The following is a 13,914-nucleotide window of genomic DNA, read 5'->3' as shown; positions in this document are numbered from 1 at the left end:
GCACCCGCCATGTTCCTTTCGCTTTATTCTTTTAAATTACCCCGTCCTGCGAAGCAGTGTGGCTTTTCTAGACCGAAATTCATTTTAAGCGTCAATTCAAGCATTTTCCTCTTATCCTTTTATTTATTTACTTTATATTTTTTTTTGTTATTGATTTGCACCCTGTTTTTTTCCCTCATCCCGCAACTCTAAATTATCATGAAATCAATCCTTCACGCTTGCAGTTAGGGGTGGCAATTCGGGTCCAAATCAGGTTGGCGGGTCGGGTTCGGGTCAACAGACCCGCCAGAAAATCTGTTGACCCGAACCCCGACCCGCCAACCCGTGACGGGTCAGGTATGCTGACCCGAACCCGAAAATTTCAGGTTTACGGGGCGGCGGGTCGACCCGAAATGACCCGAAACTTAATTTTAATTTATTAATTTATCACTGTAATTTCTAATAAAATCAATTTCTCACAAAACTAATTACATAATCAAGTAATAAAAATTTAAATAAATGATTCCAAATCAAATCTAAAATAAATTAAACACCGTAAAAGTGTTTTATCCCAAGCAAAATATAAAATAAATTAAAACAATACAAAAGTGAAAAATAATATAATATATTATTTGTCCAAGTATAATAATTTCAACTTCACACAAATTAAATAAATTCGTTTAGGATTAAGTAATTAATGCCTTTGAAAAAAAGAATAACTTAGTTTAGTTAGATAAAATTATTTTTATGTTTATTAAATTATTTTTAATTCGTAAACGGGTCATATCAGGTCACCACGGGTTGACCCGAAATCGACCGGTTTTCTTTTCGGGTTCATCGGGTCCAACCCGATTCTGACCCGAATTCCCGAAACCTCAACCCAAACCCATTAATTTCGTGTTAGGTTCGTGTCGTGTTTTCAAGTCGTGTCGAAAATTGCCACCCCTAGTTGCGGTGATACATTTGCGCCGACAAATTTGAGCGACGATCCGGGCTTTGATCGAGCCGTACCGTTCCTGATTTGTCTCGCGCCTTCAGATCCTCCTTCACGCTTCGACAAGAAGCAAACTATTAAGCAATCGTTCCGACGGAGCTAAATTACTACAGGATAAAGAACGAATAGGAAATTTGGATTTCGAAACAAAAAAGAGAGGGGTGCAACACGAGGACTTCCCAGGGGGTCACCCATCCTAGTACTACTCTCGCCCAAGCACGCTTAACTTCGGAGTTCTGATGGGATCCGGTGCATTAGTGCTGGTATGATCGCACCCGCCATGTTCCTTTCGCTTTATTCTTTTAAACTACCCCGTCCTGCGAAGCAGTGTGGCTTTTCTAGACCGAAATTCATTTTAAGCGTCAATTCAAGCATTTTCCTCTTATCCTTTTATTTATTTACTTTATATTTTTTTTTGTTATTGATTTGCACCCTGTTTTTTTCCCTCATCCCGCAACTCTAAATTATCATGAAATCAATCCTTCACGCTTGCAGTTAGGGGTGGCAATTCGGGTCCAAATCAGGTTGGCGGGTCGGGTTCGGGTCAACAGACCCGCCAGAAAATCTGTTGACCCGAACCCCGACCCGCCAACCCGTGACGGGTCAGGTATGCTGACCCGAACCCGAAAATTTCAGGTTTACGGGGCGGCGGGTCGACCCGAAATGACCCGAAACTTAATTTTAATTTATTAATTTATCACTGTAATTTCTGATAAAATCAATTTCTCACAAAACTAATTACATAATCAAGTAATAAAAATTTAAATAAATGATTCCAAATCAAATCTAAAATAAATTAAACACCGTAAAAGTGTTTTATCCCAAGCAAAATATAAAATAAATTAAAACAATACAAAAGTGAAAAATAATATAATATATTATTTGTCCAAGTATAATAATTTCAACTTCACACAAATTAAATAAATTCGTTTAGGATTAAGTAATTAATGCCTTTGAAAAAAAGAATAACTTAGTTTAGTTAGATAAAATTATTTTTATGTTTATTAAATTATTTTTAATTCGTAAACGGGTCATATCGGGTCATATCAGGTCACCACGGGTTGACCCGAAATCGACCGGTTTTCTTTTCGGGTTCATCGGGTCCAACCCGAATTCCCGAAACCTCAACCCAAACCCATTAATTTCGTGTTAGGTTCGTGTCGTGTTTTCAGGTCGTGTCGAAAATTGCCACCCCTAGTTGCGGTGATACATTTGCGCCGACAAATTTGAGCGACGATCCGGGCTTTGATCGAGCCGTACCGTTCCTGATTTGTCTCGCGCCTTCAGATCCTCCTTCACGCTTCGACAAGAAGCAAAATATTAAGCAATCGTTCCGACAGAGCTAAATTACTACAGGATAAAGAACGAATAGGAAATTTGGATTTCGAAACAAAAAAGAAAGGGGTGCAACACGAGGACTTCCCAGGGGGTCACCCATCCTAGTACTACTCTCGCCCAAGCACGCTTAACTTCGGAGTTCTGATGGGATCCAGTGCATTAATGCTGGTATGATCGCACCCGCCATGTTCCTTTCGCTTTATTCTTTTAAATTACCCCGTCCTGCGAAGCAGTGTGGCTTTTCTAGACCGAAATTCATTTTAAGCGTCAATTCAAGCATTTTCCTCTTATCCTTTTATTTATTTACTTTATATTTTTTTTTGTTATTGATTTGCACCCTGTTTTTTTCCCTCATCCCGCAACTCTAAATTATCATGAAATCAATCCTTCACGCTTGCAGTTAGGGGTGGCAATTCGGGTCCAAATCAGGTTGGCGGGTCGGGTTCGGGTCAACAGACCCGCCAGAAAATCTGTTGACCCGAACCCCGACCCGCCAACCCGTGACGGGTCAGGTATGCTGACCCGAACCCGAAAATTTCAGGTTTACGGGGCGGCGGGTCGACCCGAAATGACCCGAAACTTAATTTTAATTTATTAATTTATCACTGTAATTTCTAATAAAATCAATTTCTCACAAAACTAATTACATAATCAAGTAATAAAAATTTAAATAAATGATTCCAAATCAAATCTAAAATAAATTAAACACCGTAAAAGTGTTTTATCCCAAGCAAAATATAAAATAAATTAAAACAATACAAAAGTGAAAAATAATATAATATATTATTTGTCCAAGTATAATAATTTCAACTTCACACAAATTAAATAAATTCGTTTAGGATTAAGTAATTAATGCCTTTGAAAAAAAGAATAACTTAGTTTAGTTAGATAAAATTATTTTTATGTTTATTAAATTATTTTTAATTCGTAAACGGGTCATATCAGGTCACCACGGGTTGACCCGAAATCGACCGGTTTTCTTTTCGGGTTCATCGGGTCCAACCCGATTCTGACCCGAATTCCCGAAACCTCAACCCAAACCCATTAATTTCGTGTTAGGTTCGTGTCGTGTTTTCAGGTCGTGTCGAAAATTGCCACCCCTAGTTGCGGTGATACATTTGCGCCGACAAATTTGAGCGACGATCCGGGCTTTGATCGAGCCGTACCGTTCCTGATTTGTCTCGCGCTTTCAGATCCTCCTTCACGCTTCGACAAGAAGCAAACTATTAAGCAATCGTTCCGACGGAGCTAAATTACTACAGGATAAAGAACGAATAGGAAATTTGGATTTCGAAACAAAAAAGAGAGGGGTGCAACACGAGGACTTCCCAGGGGGTCACCCATCCTAGTACTACTCTCGCCCAAGCACGCTTAACTTCGGAGTTCTGATGGGATCCGGTGCATTAGTGCTGGTATGATCGCACCCGCCATGTTCCTTTCGCTTTATTCTTTTAAACTACCCCGTCCTGCGAAGCAGTGTGGCTTTTCTAGACCGAAATTCATTTTAAGCGTCAATTCAAGCATTTTCCTCTTATCCTTTTATTTATTTACTTTATATTTTTTTTTGTTATTGATTTGCACCCTGTTTTTTTCCCTCATCCCGCAACTCTAAATTATCATGAAATCAATCCTTCACGCTTGCAGTTAGGGGTGGCAATTCGGGTCCAAATCAGGTTGGCGGGTCGGGTTCGGGTCAACAGACCCGCCAGAAAATCTGTTGACCCGAACCCCGACCCGCCAACCCGTGACGGGTCAGGTATGCTGACCCGAACCCGAAAATTTCAGGTTTACGGGGCGGCGGGTCGACCCGAAATGACCCGAAACTTAATTTTAATTTATTAATTTATCACTGTAATTTCTAATAAAATCAATTTCTCACAAAACTAATTACATAATCAAGTAATAAAAATTTAAATAAATGATTCCAAATCAAATCTAAAATAAATTAAACACCGTAAAAGTGTTTTATCCCAAGCAAAATATAAAATAAATTAAAACAATACAAAAGTGAAAAATAATATAATATATTATTTGTCCAAGTATAATAATTTCAACTTCACACAAATTAAATAAATTCGTTTAGGATTAAGTAATTAATGCCTTTGAAAAAAAGAATAACTTAGTTTAGTTAGATAAAATTATTTTTATGTTTATTAAATTATTTTTAATTCGTAAACGGGTCATATCGGGTCATATCAGGTCACCACGGGTTGACCCGAAATCGACCGGTTTTCTTTTCGGGTTCATCGGGTCCAACCCGAATTCCCGAAACCTCAACCCAAACCCATTAATTTCGTGTTAGGTTCGTGTCGTGTTTTCAGGTCGTGTCGAAAATTGCCACCCCTAGTTGCGGTGATACATTTGCGCCGACAAATTTGAGCGACGATCCGGGCTTTGATCGAGCCGTACCGTTCCTGATTTGTCTCGCGCCTTCAGATCCTCCTTCACGCTTCGACAAGAAGCAAAATATTAAGCAATCGTTCCGACGGAGCTAAATTACTACAGGATAAAGAACGAATAGGAAATTTGGATTTCGAAACAAAAAAGAAAAGGGTGCAACACGAGGACTTCCCAGGGGGTCACCCATCCTAGTACTATTCTCGCCCAAGCACGCTTAACTTCGGAGTTCTGATGGGATCCGGTGCATTATTGCTGGTATGATCGCACCCGCCATGTTCCTTTCGCTTTATTCTTTTAAACTACCCCGTCCTGCGAAGCAGTGTGGCTTTTCTAGACCGAAATTCATTTTAAGCGTCAATTCAAGCATTTTCCTCTTATCCTTTTATTTATTTACTTTATATTTTTTTTTGTTATTGATTTGCACCCTGTTTTTTTCCCTCATCCCGCAACTCTAAATTATCATGAAATCAATCCTTCACGCTTGCAGTTAGGGGTGGCAATTCGGGTCCAAATCAGGTTGGCGGGTCGGGTTCGGGTCAACAGACCCGCCAGAAAATCTGTTGACCCGAACCCCGACCCGCCAACCCGTGACGGGTCAGGTATGCTGACCCGAACCCGAAAATTTCAGGTTTACGGGGCGGCGGGTCGACCCGAAATGACCCGAAACTTAATTTTAATTTATTAATTTATCACTGTAATTTCTAATAAAATCAATTTCTCACAAAACTAATTACATAATCAAGTAATAAAAATTTAAATAAATGATTCCAAATCAAATCTAAAATAAATTAAACACCGTAAAAGTGTTTTATCCCAAGCAAAATATAAAATAAATTAAAACAATACAAAAGTGAAAAATAATATAATATATTATTTGTCCAAGTATAATAATTTCAACTTCACACAAATTAAATAAATTCGTTTAGGATTAAGTAATTAATGCCTTTGAAAAAAAGAATAACTTAGTTTAGTTAGATAAAATTATTTTTATGTTTATTAAATTATTTTTAATTCGTAAACGGGTCATATCAGGTCACCACGGGTTGACCCGAAATCGACCGGTTTTCTTTTCGGGTTCATCGGGTCCAACCCGATTCTGACCCGAATTCCCGAAACCTCAACCCAAACCCATTAATTTCGTGTTAGGTTCGTGTCGTGTTTTCAGGTCGTGTCGAAAATTGCCACCCCTAGTTGCGGTGATACATTTGCGCCGACAAATTTGAGCGACGATCCGGGCTTTGATCGAGCCGTACCGTTCCTGATTTGTCTCGCGCCTTCAGATCCTCCTTCACGCTTCGACAAGAAGCAAAATATTAAGCAATCGTTCCGACGGAGCTAAATTACTACAGGATAAAGAACGAATAGGAAATTTGGATTTCGAAACAAAAAAGAGAGGGGTGCAACACGAGGACTTCCCAGGGGGTCACCCATCCTAGTACTACTCTCGCCCAAGCACGCTTAACTTCGGAGTTCTGATGGGATCCGGTGCATTAGTGCTGGTATGATCGCACCCGCCATGTTCCTTTCGCTTTATTCTTTTAAACTACCCCGTCCTGCGAAGCAGTGTGGCTTTTCTAGACCGAAATTCATTTTAAGCATCAATTCAAGCATTTTCCTCTTATCCTTTTATTTATTTACTTTATATTTTTTTTTGTTATTGATTTGCACCCTGTTTTTTTCCCTCATCCCGCAACTCTAAATTATCATGAAATAAATCCTTCACGCTTGCAGTTAGGGGTGGCAATTCGGGTCCAAATCAGGTTGGCGGGTCGGGTTCGGGTCAACAGACCCGCCAGAAAATCTGTTGACCCGAACCCCGACCCGCCAACCCGTGACGGGTCAGGTATGCTGACCCGAACCCGAAAATTTCAGGTTTACGGGGCGGCGGGTCGACCCGAAATGACCCGAAACTTAATTTTAATTTATTAATTTATCACTGTAATTTCTAATAAAATCAATTTCTCACAAAACTAATTACATAATCAAGTAATAAAAATTTAAATAAATGATTCCAAATCAAATCTAAAATAAATTAAACACCGTAAAAGTGTTTTATCCCAAGCAAAATATAAAATAAATTAAAACAATACAAAAGTGAAAAATAATATAATATATTATTTGTCCAAGTATAATAATTTCAACTTCACACAAATTAAATAAATTCGTTTAGGATTAAGTAATTAATGCCTTTGAAAAAAAGAATAACTTAGTTTAGTTAGATAAAATTATTTTTATGTTTATTAAATTATTTTTAATTCGTAAACGGGTCATATCAGGTCACCACGGGTTGACCCGAAATCGACCGGTTTTCTTTTCGGGTTCATCGGGTCCAACCCGATTCTGACCCGAATTCCCGAAACCTCAACCCAAACCCATTAATTTCGTGTTAGGTTCGTGTCGTGTTTTCAGGTCGTGTCGAAAATTGCCACCCCTAGTTGCGGTGATACATTTGCGCCGACAAATTTGAGCGACGATCCGGGCTTTGATCGAGCCGTACCGTTCCTGATTTGTCTCGCGCCTTCAGATCCTCCTTCACGCTTCGACAAGAAGCAAAATATTAAGCAATCGTTCCGACGGAGCTAAATTACTACAGGATAAAGAACGAATAGGAAATTTGGATTTCGAAACAAAAAAGAGAGGGGTGCAACACGAGGACTTCCCAGGGGGTCACCCATCCTAGTACTACTCTCGCCCAAGCACGCTTAACTTCGGAGTTCTGATGGGATCCGGTGCATTAGTGCTGGTATGATCGCACCCGCCATGTTCCTTTCGCTTTATTCTTTTAAACTACCCCGTCCTGCGAAGCAGTGTGGCTTTTCTAGACCGAAATTCATTTTAAGCGTCAATTCAAGCATTTTCCTCTTATCCTTTTATTTATTTACTTTATATTTTTTTTTGTTATTGATTTGCACCCTGTTTTTTTCCCTCATCCCGCAACTCTAAATTATCATGAAATCAATCCTTCACGCTTGCAGTTAGGGGTGGCAATTCGGGTCCAAATCAGGTTGGCGGGTCGGGTTCGGGTCAACAGACCCGCCAGAAATTCTGTTGACCCGAACCCCGACCCGCCAACCCGTGACGGGTCAGGTATGCTGACCCGAACCCGAAAATTTCAGGTTTACGGGGCGGCGGGTCGACCCGAAATGACCCGAAACTTAATTTTAATTTATTAATTTATCACTGTAATTTCTAATAAAATCAATTTCTCACAAAACTAATTACATAATCAAGTAATAAAAATTTAAATAAATGATTCCAAATCAAATCTAAAATAAATTAAACACCGTAAAAGTGTTTTATCCCAAGCAAAATATAAAATAAATTAAAACAATACAAAAGTGAAAAATAATATAATATATTATTTGTCCAAGTATAATAATTTCAACTTCACACAAATTAAATAAATTCGTTTAGGATTAAGTAATTAATGCCTTTGAAAAAAAGAATAACTTAGTTTAGTTAGATAAAATTATTTTTATGTTTATTAAATTATTTTTAATTCGTAAACGGGTCATATCAGGTCACCACGGGTTGACCCGAAATCGACCGGTTTTCTTTTCGGGTTCATCGGGTCCAACCCGATTCTGACCCGAATTCCCGAAACCTCAACCCAAACCCATTAATTTCGTGTTAGGTTCGTGTCGTGTTTTCAGGTCGTGTCGAAAATTGCCACCCCTAGTTGCGGTGATACATTTGCGCCGACAAATTTGAGCGACGATCCGGGCTTTGATCGAGCCGTACCGTTCCTGATTTGTCTCGCGCCTTCAGATCCTCCTTCACGCTTCGACAAGAAGCAAACTATTAAGCAATCGTTCCGACGGAGCTAAATTACTACAGGATAAAGAACGAATAGGAAATTTGGATTTCGAAACAAAAAAGAGAGGGGTGCAACACGAGGACTTCCCAGGGGGTCACCCAACCTAGTACTACTCTCGCCCAAGCACGCTTAACTTCGGAGTTCTGATGGGATCCGGTGCATTAGTGCTGGTATGATCGCACCCGCCATGTTCCTTTCGCTTTATTCTTTTAAACTACCCCGTCCTGCGAAGCAGTGTGGGTTTTGTAGACCGAAATTCATTTTAAGCGTCAATTCAAGCATTTTCCTCTTATCCATTTATTTATTTACTTTATATTTTTTTTTGTTATTGATTTGCACCCTGTTTTTTTCCCTCATCCCGCAACTCTAAATTATCATGAAATCAATCCTTCACGCTTGCAGTTAGGGGTGGCAATTCGGGTCCAAATCAGGTTGGCGGGTCGGGTTCGGGTCAACAGACCCGCCAGAAATTCTGTTGACCCGAACCCCGACCCGCCAACCCGTGACGGGTCAGGTATGCTGACCCGAACCCGAAAATTTCAGGTTTACGGGGCGGCGGGTCGACCCGAAATGACCCGAAACTTAATTTTAATTTATTAATTTATCACTGTAATTTCTAATAAAATCAATTTCTCACAAAACTAATTACATAATCAAGTAATAAAAATTTAAATAAATGATTCCAAATCAAATCTAAAATAAATTAAACACCGTAAAAGTGTTTTATCCCAAGCAAAATATAAAATAAATTAAAACAATACAAAAGTGAAAAATAATATAATATATTATTTGTCCAAGTATAATAATTTCAACTTCACACAAATTAAATAAATTCGTTTAGGATTAAGTAATTAATGCCTTTGAAAAAAAGAATAACTTAGTTTAGTTAGATAAAATTATTTTTATGTTTATTAAATTATTTTTAATTCGTAAACGGGTCATATCGGGTCATATCAGGTCACCACGGGTTGACCCGAAATCGACCGGTTTTCTTTTCGGGTTCATCGGGTCCAACCCGATTCTGACCCGAATTCCCGAAACCTCAACCCAAACCCATTAATTTCGTGTTAGGTTCGTGTCGTGTTTTCAGGTCGTGTCGAAAATTGCCACCCCTAGTTGCGGTGATACATTTGCGCCGACAAATTTGAGCGACGATCCGGGCTTTGATCGAGCCGTACCGTTCCTGATTTGTCTCGCGCCTTCAGATCCTCCTTCACGCTTCGACAAGAAGCAAAATATTAAGCAATCGTTCCGACGGAGCTAAATTACTACAGGATAAAGAACGAATAGGAAATTTGGATTTCGAAACAAAAAAGAGAGGGGTGCAACACGAGGACTTCCCAGGGGGTCACCCATCCTAGTACTACTCTCGCCCAAGCACGCTTAACTTCGGAGTTCTGATGGGATCCGGTGCATTAGTGCTGGTATGATCGCACCCGCCATGTTCCTTTCGCTTTATTCTTTTAAACTACCCCGTCCTGCGAAGCAGTGTGGCTTTTCTAGACCGAAATTCATTTTAAGCGTCAATTCAATCATTTTCCTCTTATCCTTTTATTTATTTACTTTATATTTTTTTTTGTTATTGATTTGCACCCTGTTTTTTTCCCTCATCCCGCAACTCTAAATTATCACGAAATCAATCCTTCACGCTTGCAGTTAGGGGTGGCAATTCGGGTCCAAATCAGGTTGGCGGGTCGGGTTCGGGTCAACAGACCCGCCAGAAAATCTGTTGACCCGAACCCCGACCCGCCAACCCGTGACGGGTCAGGTATGCTGACCCGAACCCGAAAATTTCAGGTTTACGGGGCGGCGGGTCGACCCGAAATGACCCGAAACTTAATTTTAATTTATTAATTTATCACTGTAATTTCTAATAAAATCAATTTCTCACAAAACTAATTACATAATCAAGTAATAAAAATTTAAATAAATGATTCCAAATCAAATCTAAAATAAATTAAACACCGTAAAAGTGTTTTATCCCAAGCAAAATATAAAATAAATTAAAACAATACAAAAGTGAAAAATAATATAATATATTATTTGTCCAAGTATAATAATTTCAACTTCACACAAATTAAATAAATTCGTTTAGGATTAAGTAATTAATGCCTTTGAAAAAAAGAATAACTTAGTTTAGTTAGATAAAATTATTTTTATGTTTATTAAATTATTTTTAATTCGTAAACGGGTCATATCGGGTCATATCAGGTCACCACGGGTTGACCCGAAATCGACCGGTTTTCTTTTCGGGTTCATCGGGTCCAACCCGATTCTGACCCGAATTCCCGAAACCTCAACCCAAACCCATTAATTTCGTGTTAGGTTCGTGTCGTGTTTTCAGGTCGTGTCGAAAATTGCCACCCCTAGTTGCGGTGATACATTTGCGCCGACAAATTTGAGCGACGATCCGGGCTTTGATCGAGCCGTACCGTTCCTGATTTGTCTCGCGCCTTCAGATCCTCCTTCACGCTTCGACAAGAAGCAAACTATTAAGCAATCGTTCCGACGGAGCTAAATTACTACAGGATAAAGAACGAATAGGAAATTTGGATTTCGAAACAAAAAAGAGAGGGGTGCAACACGAGGACTTCCCAGGGGGTCACCCATCCTAGTACTACTCTCGCCCAAGCACGCTTAACTTCGGAGTTCTGATGGGATCCGGTGCATTAGTGCTGGTATGATCGCACCCGCCATGTTCCTTTCGCTTTATTCTTTTAAACTACCCCGTCCTGCGAAGCAGTGTGGCTTTTCTAGACCGAAATTCATTTTAAGCGTCAATTCAAGCATTTTCCTCTTATCCTTTTATTTATTTACTTTATATTTTTTTTTGTTATTGATTTGCACCCTGTTTTTTTCCCTCATCCCGCAACTCTAAATTATCATGAAATCAATCCTTCACGCTTGCAGTTAGGGGTGGCAATTCGGGTCCAAATCAGGTTGGCGGGTCGGGTTCGGGTCAACAGACCCGCCAGAAATTCTGTTGACCCGAACCCCGACCCGCCAACCCGTGACGGGTCAGGTATGCTGACCCGAACCCGAAAATTTCAGGTTTACGGGGCGGCGGGTCGACCCGAAATGACCCGAAACTTAATTTTAATTTATTAATTTATCACTGTAATTTCTAATAAAATCAATTTCTCACAAAACTAATTACATAATCAAGTAATAAAAATTTAAATAAATGATTCCAAATCAAATCTAAAATAAATTAAACACCGTAAAAGTGTTTTATCCCAAGCAAAATATAAAATAAATTAAAACAATACAAAAGTGAAAAATAATATAATATATTATTTGTCCAAGTATAATAATTTCAACTTCACACAAATTAAATAAATTCGTTTAGGATTAAGTAATTAATGCCTTTGAAAAAAAGAATAACTTAGTTTAGTTAGATAAAATTATTTTTATGTTTATTAAATTATTTTTAATTCGTAAACGGGTCATATCGGGTCATATCAGGTCACCACGGGTTGACCCGAAATCGACCGGTTTTCTTTTCGGGTTCATCGGGTCCAACCCGATTCTGACCCGAATTCCCGAAACCTCAACCCAAACCCATTAATTTCGTGTTAGGTTCGTGTCGTGTTTTCAGGTCGTGTCGAAAATTGCCACCCCTAGTTGCGGTGATACATTTGCGCCGACAAATTTGAGCGACGATCCGGGCTTTGATCGAGCCGTACCGTTCCTGATTTGTCTCGCGCCTTCAGATCCTCCTTCACGCTTCGACAAGAAGCAAAATATTAAGCAATCGTTCCGACGGAGCTAAATTACTACAGGATAAAGAACGAATAGGAAATTTGGATTTCGAAACAAAAAAGAGAGGGGTGCAACACGAGGACTTCCCAGGGGGTCACCCATCCTAGTACTACTCTCGCCCAAGCACGCTTAACTTCGGAGTTCTGATGGGATCCGGTGCATTAGTGCTGGTATGATCGCACCCGCCATGTTCCTTTCGCTTTATTCTTTTAAACTACCCCGTCCTGCGAAGCAGTGTGGCTTTTCTAGACCGAAATTCATTTTAAGCGTCAATTCAAGCATTTTCCTCTTATCCTTTTATTTATTTACTTTATATTTTTTTTTGTTATTGATTTGCACCCTGTTTTTTTCCCTCATCCCGCAACTCTAAATTATCATGAAATCAATCCTTCACGCTTGCAGTTAGGGGTGGCAATTCGGGTCCAAATCAGGTTGGCGGGTCGGGTTCGGGTCAACAGACCCGCCAGAAAATCTGTTGACCCGAACCCCGACCCGCCAACCCGTGACGGGTCAGGTATGCTGACCCGAACCCGAAAATTTCAGGTTTACGGGGCGGCGGGTCGACCCGAAATGACCCGAAACTTAATTTTAATTTATTAATTTATCACTGTAATTTCTAATAAAATCAATTTCTCACAAAACTAATTACATAATCAAGTAATAAAAATTTAAATAAATGATTCCAAATCAAATCTAAAATAAATTAAACACCGTAAAAGTGTTTTATCCCAAGCAAAATATAAAATAAATTAAAACAATACAAAAGTGAAAAATAATATAATATATTATTTGTCCAAGTATAATAATTTCAACTTCACACAAATTAAATAAATTCGTTTAGGATTAAGTAATTAATGCCTTTGAAAAAAAGAATAACTTAGTTTAGTTAGATAAAATTATTTTTATGTTTATTAAATTATTTTTAATTCGTAAACGGGTCATATCGGGTCATATCAGGTCACCACGGGTTGACCCGAAATCGACCGGTTTTCTTTTCGGGTTCATCGGGTCCAACCCGATTCTGACCCGAATTCCCGAAACCTCAACCCAAACCCATTAATTTCGTGTTAGGTTCGTGTCGTGTTTTCAGGTCGTGTCGAAAATTGCCACCCCTAGTTGCGGTGATACATTTGCGCCGACAAATTTGAGCGACGATCCGGGCTTTGATCGAGCCGTACCGTTCCTGATTTGTCTCGCGCCTTCAGATCCTCCTTCACGCTTCGACAAGAAGCAAAATATTAAGCAATCGTTCCGACGGAGCTAAATTACTACAGGATAAAGAACGAATAGGAAATTTGGATTTCGAAACAAAAAAGAGAGGGGTGCAACACGAGGACTTCCCAGGGGGTCACCCATCCTAGTACTACTCTCGCCCAAGCACGCTTAACTTCGGAGTTCTGATGGGATCCGGTGCATTAGTGCTGGTATGATCGCACCCGCCATGTTCCTTTCGCTTTATTCTTTTAAACTACCCCGTCCTGCGAAGCAGTGTGGCTTTTCTAGACCGAAATTCATTTTAAGCGTCAATTCAAGCATTTTCCTCTTATCCTTTTATTTATTTACTTTATAATTTTTTTTTGTTATTGATTTGCACCCTGTTTTTTTCCCTCATCCCGCAACTCTA

General features: G+C 39.3%; 11 non-coding genes across 11 annotated transcripts; all 11 read right to left on the bottom strand.

Annotated features, from left to right (window-relative positions):
- Positions 1–1,131: 1,131 nt before the first annotated feature.
- On the bottom strand, positions 1,132–1,250 carry LOC140027861 (5S ribosomal RNA). Its single transcript, XR_011831808.1, has one exon. It is a non-coding gene; the product is annotated as a 5S ribosomal RNA (ribosomal RNA).
- Positions 1,251–2,374: 1,124 nt separating this feature from the next.
- LOC140030866 (5S ribosomal RNA) lies at positions 2,375–2,493 on the bottom strand. Its single transcript, XR_011834785.1, has one exon. It is a non-coding gene; the product is annotated as a 5S ribosomal RNA (ribosomal RNA).
- A 1,125-nt stretch (positions 2,494–3,618) lies between these two features.
- On the bottom strand, positions 3,619–3,737 carry LOC140027850 (5S ribosomal RNA). The gene has a single exon (XR_011831797.1). It is a non-coding gene; the product is annotated as a 5S ribosomal RNA (ribosomal RNA).
- Positions 3,738–4,861: 1,124 nt separating this feature from the next.
- Positions 4,862–4,980, bottom strand: LOC140031433 (5S ribosomal RNA). The gene has a single exon (XR_011835354.1). It is a non-coding gene; the product is annotated as a 5S ribosomal RNA (ribosomal RNA).
- A 1,125-nt stretch (positions 4,981–6,105) lies between these two features.
- LOC140027839 (5S ribosomal RNA) lies at positions 6,106–6,224 on the bottom strand. Its single transcript, XR_011831786.1, has one exon. It is a non-coding gene; the product is annotated as a 5S ribosomal RNA (ribosomal RNA).
- A 1,125-nt stretch (positions 6,225–7,349) lies between these two features.
- Positions 7,350–7,468, bottom strand: LOC140027828 (5S ribosomal RNA). Its single transcript, XR_011831775.1, has one exon. It is a non-coding gene; the product is annotated as a 5S ribosomal RNA (ribosomal RNA).
- Positions 7,469–8,593: 1,125 nt separating this feature from the next.
- LOC140030081 (5S ribosomal RNA) lies at positions 8,594–8,712 on the bottom strand. Its single transcript, XR_011833995.1, has one exon. It is a non-coding gene; the product is annotated as a 5S ribosomal RNA (ribosomal RNA).
- A 1,135-nt stretch (positions 8,713–9,847) lies between these two features.
- Positions 9,848–9,966, bottom strand: LOC140027817 (5S ribosomal RNA). Its single transcript, XR_011831764.1, has one exon. It is a non-coding gene; the product is annotated as a 5S ribosomal RNA (ribosomal RNA).
- A 1,135-nt stretch (positions 9,967–11,101) lies between these two features.
- LOC140027806 (5S ribosomal RNA) lies at positions 11,102–11,220 on the bottom strand. The gene has a single exon (XR_011831753.1). It is a non-coding gene; the product is annotated as a 5S ribosomal RNA (ribosomal RNA).
- Positions 11,221–12,355: 1,135 nt separating this feature from the next.
- LOC140027795 (5S ribosomal RNA) lies at positions 12,356–12,474 on the bottom strand. Its single transcript, XR_011831742.1, has one exon. It is a non-coding gene; the product is annotated as a 5S ribosomal RNA (ribosomal RNA).
- Positions 12,475–13,609: 1,135 nt separating this feature from the next.
- On the bottom strand, positions 13,610–13,728 carry LOC140027783 (5S ribosomal RNA). Its single transcript, XR_011831730.1, has one exon. It is a non-coding gene; the product is annotated as a 5S ribosomal RNA (ribosomal RNA).
- Positions 13,729–13,914: the final 186 nt, after the last annotated feature.

Source organism: Coffea arabica, chromosome 11e (genome assembly GCF_036785885.1).
Source record: "Coffea arabica cultivar ET-39 chromosome 11e, Coffea Arabica ET-39 HiFi, whole genome shotgun sequence".
NCBI classification, from domain to species: Eukaryota; Viridiplantae; Streptophyta; class Magnoliopsida; order Gentianales; family Rubiaceae; genus Coffea; species Coffea arabica.
Note: the sequence above shows the minus strand (reverse complement) of the source record. Positions and strands in the feature narration are given on the sequence as shown.